General features: G+C 38.5%; 1 pseudogene across 1 annotated transcript; it reads right to left on the reverse strand.

Moving 5' to 3' along the window:
• Positions 1-3312: 3312 nt before the first annotated feature.
• On the reverse strand, positions 3313-3906 carry LOC136119066 (von Hippel-Lindau disease tumor suppressor pseudogene; annotated as a pseudogene). Its single transcript, XR_010655460.1, has one exon. The product of XR_010655460.1 is annotated as a von Hippel-Lindau disease tumor suppressor pseudogene (transcript).
• Between the last annotated feature and the right edge of the window lie 3711 nt (positions 3907-7617).

Below are 7617 nucleotides of genomic sequence, written 5' to 3' on the forward strand. Positions count from 1 at the left end.
ACTCTTGCAATCAAGAACCCAAACTTTGAGCCCAAACTTGAGACTCCAGGGATTTTAGAGGTACCAGATTATTACTATTCCTGGCTCACAATAGTGTTCCTGACATTTTTTAAAACTGTAAAACTTAAATCATTTATTGATCATTCATTTTTCTAAAAAACACAAACGTGAAAATAAAGATAAACATACCCAAGACTCACCAGCCCTTGCAGAACAGGAAGAAGCCTGGACAGACAGCATGCAAATGTTTTTCCTTATACCTAATGTCTGCACTTCCTCACACATTCTAGAGTCCCATGTTTTGTCACCTCTTGCAGGAGAAAGGAAACTGAAGCTACAAGAATCATGTATAAGAGGGTCACAACAACTTTAAGGCTTTTGATGCTAATGGCTGGTACATTCTAGTTTGCAACTCTGATAAACGATATTAAATAAGAACTGTCAAATACCTACTCCCAGCTAACCTTTACTGTCATTCTTTGAAACTGCATCTCTGGTACTATTTATGTTCCTTCATTGTAGCTGTTGTTTCTCCCAAAGCACAAACCCTAAAAGCCAGCAAAAAACAGCAAACGTAAGTCCCCTTTAAAGGGAAGCATCCCAAATTAGGCCCACCAGCTCCCACGTGTTAAATTCAAGAAAAATATGACCTCCAAATGAAAATTACCAAATACAGCAAGGATAGAACCAACCATGAGAGAGAGAGTTAGCAGAAACAACAAATAATAGACTGCTTTGTTCAATTTCAGATATTGAAATTATCAAGTACAGAATGTAAAATAATTATGTTTGAAATATCTCATGAAATAAATGATGAACTTAAAAAACTGATCAAAGAATGAGAAAATATCAAAAATATCTAGGCAGATATAAATAAAACTCTCAGAAATGAAAAAACAAAGTGAAAATTTAAAACTCAGTGGATGGAGCCATGGCCTGGCTAGGACTTAGCTCCCCTTGGCACCAAGAATTCCAGCGTAAAGAGGCCTGCCTGGAAGGCCATGCCTCACTGGTTTTATTTCATGTAGTCACCCAGACTGTACAAATCGCTGGAGATACTCTCTTCATTTGATCAAAACTTGATGTCAGAAAGTGTGTAAATCCACCAAAGGACAAAGAGATATCTGACTATACAGCCCTGAGGAGACAGGCTACATTTTTCATTTTCTTCGCTGAAGCATTAAGTCCCAATTATGTGGAGTGCAGTTTTGTGAATGAATTATACTTGTAAATATAAGGGATTTTCAGAAAGAAAGCTAATAGAGTTATTTACTGGTACAGTAGGTATATGGGTAATTTTGTTGGTAATTCAATTTTTTTTTCCTTTACTTAGGACCATTTAATGTATCCAAAAAAGCTTTTTTTTAAACTCAAAATAGATAAGGTCACAGTCTCTTAAAAGCAATACATTTAATACATTCAGATTTCAAATGAGTGCATACATGCTATAGGTTTTCAATCTTCCTTGGACAACACAAAAAAACACAGTACTCATATTGCAAGTTTTGACAGGAACATGAAATCTCATTTTGACACAAAGACAGGTTTAAAAAATAATCAAACCAACACTGAACTAATCGAGCACCAGCAGGCTTCCTTAAATCTCCCATCCTATCCCACTTTCGAAATCATATGGCTGCCTTCTATACCAGCATTTCTTCTTCCCTACCCAACAATTCGACAAAAAAATTAGATTAAAAAAATCATAGATGTGTCACTGAATGAGTACCACAACAGGCTAAAGAAAAAAAAAAAGCCCACTTATTTGTTGAATGTTGAAAGAGGAGAATAAGATTAGGTGGGAAAACTGTAAGGCGTTTGATTAATTCACTTCACTCTGATATCAGAGCACAGGAACTGTGCTCAAAGGAACTAATAAAGATGCCAAGAAATATCCCAACATTATTTATAAAAGGAAGGCTGCACTCATGTCTATGAAGAGCTTATAATACCATGGAAAAATGTTTAAGTTATAAAGTTAAAAGAGAAAGTAGAATACAAAACTTATACTCAGTATGATCTCAACTACGTAAAACCAAGCAAGAAAAAGGCTAAAAGTTCAAAATGTTAAGTTAGTGGTTGTATTTAAGTAGTGTACCTAATTGGATCTTTTCTCTTCCTTTATTTTTGTCTCTTCCAACACTTTCTCTACTGGGGAGTTTTGTTTTTTGTTTTTTGTTTTTTTTAATGATTAGCTACCAAAAAAGGATGCCTGATAGAAGTACTGAATTTGAGTTAATGAATTTAAGTCCAGCCTATAGGAAAGGATCTGTACATGTATAAAATTAGAAAACATTCCAGGCTACCCTCTGAATCCACAGTGTGTTAGCAGTACCTTCCGAGAGGCTGGAGGGCTTTGTCCTCTCCTCCAGCCAGGTGCAAAGTGTCACCAGATCCTGCCTGATGAAAACCTGCTGAATCGAACAAAAATATCATGGATTTACAAAAAGGAACAGAAGTACCCACATTTGGCAAAAACCTATTTATAGTACAGGAGTAGCTCTTTAATACTATGATTAAACAAGGGGATGGCTATTTTCTCCTATCTTCTGTGCAGATAGCAAGTTTCAAAAAAGCTATCATCAATAAGAACTGTGGAAAACCAATCCTGGCTTAGAAACAGAAATAAAACAGCCCTGCAACAACAGTGGACAGAGAAAAGCCACGATTTAGAAAATTATAAAAATTGCTTTCTATAAAATTGATGCCCTTGAAAACATTCGTTTACTGTATATACTTTAAGGTCCCCACTACCACCCACCCTCAAAAAACGGGGTGAAAACCTCTAACACTTTCTACCAAAGTAGCCACTGGTATGTTCATTCAACAAACACTGAGGGAAGGCTCATAACGTGCGAGGTACTGGAGCGTCAAAGGGCAGACGGATATGCCCCTGCCCCAAGGACATCTTGGTCTCTCAGAGCGGGACGCGGGCACATCACCAACCACGATACAGGAATGAAAAGCAGACACCACTGCTTTCCTACAACTCAAGAATAAGCTACAATTCTCACTGAATTATTTACACAAAAGTCCTTACACAGAAACTTTCCTGACTCACTAGGAGGCAAAAATGCAACTACTTTCCCTTGATAAATACTTCTAGAAGGGACAGGCATTAAATTACATTTTGTGATATTTGCCCTTAAACATCACAGTGCCCAGTAGTGAGGTCAGTTAACTTTCTTTTAAGCAATGGAGCATTTTTACTCCAAGAATGAGACACTTTGAAGCCGAGAAAAAGTGACCAGCCCTAGATCTAGATCAAGACTTGTCAGGACTGTCAAAAGCCGAGATCCAGGAGTGTAGATTTCAATTAAAATCTTCAGTCTCCTCTGCCATCCACTGATTTTCAATATGCTCCTGGGGCAACCGCTCCAGGTTCTTCCACACATTTGGGTGGTCCTCCAAATCTTCGTAGAGGGACCTCACAATGTCCAGTCTCCTGTAATCCTCAGGTTTGACTAGGCTTCGCACAACCTGGAGGCACCACTCTTTCAGGGTGTACACTGGTAGTGTGATGGTTGCAAAAATAGGCTGTCCATCAACATTGAGAGACGGCACAAACAGCTCGGTTTGGTTAACTAGAAGCCCATCAGATGTCCCAGCATCTAGGAAGACCCAAAGATGACCCCGGTAGCTATGGATTCGGCGGCCCGTGCTGGGGGGCAGCGTCAGGTAGGGCTGCACCTCGCCGTCGAAGTTGAGCCACACGGGCAGCACCACGCGCGGGCTGCGGTTGTAGAAGATGACCTGGGACGGCTCGCGCGTGTTCACTGAGCGCAGCATCGGCCGCGGCCGCCCTGCCTCTATCTCCTGCCCGGAGCAGGGCTCCTCCGGGTGGGACTCTTCCGGGCCAGACTCCTCCGCGCCGGCCTCGGCCTCTTCCGCGTTCCCCCGCTTCCGGGGCACTACCTCCCGGAGCCTAAAACTCGGTAATTCAATATTTTGTCGGGTGTCAGTGGTAACACTAAAGAAAATAAGCTATGTCTTTTGATTGGTTGATTAATCGGTTGATTAATCTTTATACACAGAATGACTTTCTAGACATATGGCCTCTAAATAAAGGACAAGGTATTTCATTTTTAAATGTAATACCATTAGTTTCTGCTGAGAAAAATTTATAGGCAACTAGTTGAAGTTTACAGAGATAATACCTTCAGTTAACCAAGTATAATAGTACAGACAATGTATCAATTATACTGCAAGAGACTAGGAAACTATGAGATAATCAACTATTTAAAACATTTAACAAAGGCAGAAGAGTTAACAAATTTGAGACTCTAGCAAAATTCATTTCAGTTAAATCATTTACACTATATGAAGTTCAACAAATTATGTGGGTTAACTGAAGCTAACATAGCCCAATTCATTAAGTATTATGGTGATAAGGTATCTGAAATCAACCTGTAAATAATTATATGAAAGCTTTTTTGTCATTTATCTTAAATAAGACTTTTTAAAGCCTCATATTGAAGTGCTTGTAAGAAAAGCACTTTTTTATGTGAAGGGAGAAGCTGGGAAACATAAGTAGGCACATGACGACTACAGAGCAGGGGACATCCACAGCTATCAGAGCTGCTGCGCCCACTACAAGACAAAGCACCATTTTACCAGCCATGGCTCTGATGAGGCCTTCGCCTTCCTGTCCTCTGTAATCTTAAAATAAGCCTCCGGCAGTTAAGATAACGTGAATGTGCCTTTGTTCCTTGCAGCTAAATAGGATCCTGTCCAGACTGTTCTTTAAAAATCCAGACCCGCCGTATACAGCACACTAAACCAAATAATTCAAGCATAAGGAACACCACATAGGGGCTTCCTTGGTGGCGCAGTGGTTGGGAGTCCACCTGCCAATGCAAGGGGACACGGGTTCGAGCCCTGGTCCGGGAAGATCCCACATGCCGCGGAGCAACAAAGCCCGTGAGCCACAACTACTGAGCCCACGTGCTGCAACTACTGAAGCCTGTGTGCCTAGAGTCCGTGCTCTGCAACAAGAGAAGCCACCGCGGTGAGAAGCCCACACACCGCAACAAAGAGTAGCCCCTGCTCGCTGCAACTAGAGAAAAGCCCACACGCAGCAAGGAAGAACCAACACAGCCAATAAATAAACAAATAAATAGATTTAAAAAAAACCCAAAACACCACATAAAAGGGGGTTATACAATGTGCAATGAAAATTACTACATAGTTGTTCAAAAGATAAATGAAAAGTGAGAAGTTAAGCACCCCCAGAGTCTTCTCAATGCCATTTTAAAAAGCAAGCATTCTTCAAACTGTAATTTAATTCAAGAATCAAGTGTAGGTTGGGAAGCATTAATAACTCTGCTTATTTTCCTAGGTTCTTTATCTCAAAGCAAGAGTAATTTTCAGCCCATAGAGTTCATTTTTAAAGATACCTCAATTAAATATATTTTCTCTATATATACATGTGTGAATCTTCTTGTCATAACTGAAATAGGTTATTAGAGGCTATATAGTGTACCTAATTCAACTTGATAAAAACAGATCCTCCTTGTCAATTGACCAATGAGAGCTTTGTCTCCCATCAATCTGAGGATCTGTGTAAACACAAGCTTTCAATCATTACTCCTTAAGAAAATCACCTCAAAAATCACATTAACCACTAATAGTCACTTTTGTTTCCTTGACATCCAAGTACTTTTTAAAAGCTTACACTTTCCAGCTGTAATTATTTTGTAGTTTAGCATTCATATCTTTGCATTTTTAAAGCAATATGCAGTTCTTAATATTTTTGAAAAGTCAGTAAATGGTTCTGTATTATCTTGAATTTACAGCTGACAAAAGGATTTAGACAAAAAGAGATGAATTTCTCAAGGACACACAATGAATCACTGACAGAACCAGGATAGAAATTTTTTACTTTCTAGCTTCTAGGTCAGAAAGTTACAAGTATTCAAACCATCTGGATAAAGTTTTTTAATGCATTTCCCTGTCTTATCACTGTTCTGGAAATCCCTGTAGAAGACAAAAATCTTTGCCTAAAAGTTGGTTCAGTATCTCCTCTGGCAGTACAAAATAATTTGCAGATGGTACAACTGTATCTGTTTCAGGGAACAAGCACTTTAACAGGCTGTTAAGGAGACTGGGAATGTTTCCTCACATTAAATACATCCACTCACAGTTAGGAAACCTTTGAGGCATTAAGAGAAAGGGGTTATAAACCCAGATGGGATCTTAGATGAGCTTACAACCACGTAAACTCATAACAGTACCAGAAAATAAAGACAACACACTATGATTTCTTATAGAGAAGTGCACATTTCCAGGGTAGTTTTCTTCTGAAGAAATAAACTATAATAAATTATTTTTTTTCCAAGTGAAAAATATTCCCCTAATAAGCATCCATACAAGCTCCATTTTCTTTATGGTTACACTTCTTTTATTCATTGTTTTTTTTTTTATAGATACCCCAAGTAAACCTGGTATCTAACACTAAAACTATTTATGAGTTTTCTACTCTGAACAATACTTTCATATATTAAGATTTCTGAAAGTAAAGTGGTATGGTTTTAAAATGTAGCTTGTGTTTATGAACACTGCCACAACCCCTCTTCTCCCACAAAACATTAATTTCATAAATATTTAATATTAAAATCATGTATTTACAACTTGGTGCCATTTTATTATAATCAAGTTGACAATACAAATAGCTTACTTTAATAGGTAACCAGTATTTGGACACCATATTTTAATTCTGAAAACCCACTGTTAAACACAAATATTTTCTATTTGAACTCTGCCCAGTAAGCTTCAATTTCACATCTAAAGCAAATCTATCAAGTGCTTCACACCCTATCTTCAAAATATATTCATGAAAAATTTGCTATCAGCTAAAGCACTACATTGTCAGATGTAACCATATAGCAAGTCACATCAGCTTAATCCAATTTTGTTACTTTTTGTCAATTTTCTACATTTTCTGCTCTTAAGATCCTGGCTGTATTCAACTGCCAACAATTACAAAGATTGATAACCAGTGTAATGGAGGGTCCCTTGCAAATACTGTAAGTAGGAATGTAAATTGGCAGGCTTTTTGGAGTTCAATTTGGCAGTAATTAACAACATTTTATATACACACAGCGTTTAACAAACAAATTTATGTGTAGATTAGGTTTATCCAACAGAAATACCAACCTGAGTGAGACAAGATATACACACAAAGATCAATGCAGCATTGTTTGAAATAGTGAAAAATGAAACGAAACTGTGCAGAAGTTAACAGAGCAGGCCTGAGACTGCTGTCCTAAAAAGGCTTTCTTTGCAAGGTTGGTCCTAGGCAAGAGTCTGCTAACTTGGCAGGTAAACAGTTCTCCACACTGATATAAAGCTTTCCCTAAAGACCCACACCTGGGTAAATGAAGGCATCATGGAACTGATGTACTACATAACCCAGACTGCCCCGCACCTGAGGCTCAACTGGTTTCAGATAAACTTTCCTTACTGTTTAAGCCATTCTGAAGTGGGGTTTTACTTCTTGCAGTCAGTCTGGATTTCCATCTCTGTTGGCTTACAAAAAACGACTCTGAAATTATAGGCCAGAGCCCTGTATCTGTATCCCAGATGGATTACTAACTCTGTGAATGTGGACAAGGCACT

The sequence above is a fragment of the Phocoena phocoena genome, chromosome 2 (genome assembly GCF_963924675.1).
Source record: "Phocoena phocoena chromosome 2, mPhoPho1.1, whole genome shotgun sequence".
Classification (NCBI taxonomy): domain Eukaryota; kingdom Metazoa; phylum Chordata; class Mammalia; order Artiodactyla; family Phocoenidae; genus Phocoena; species Phocoena phocoena.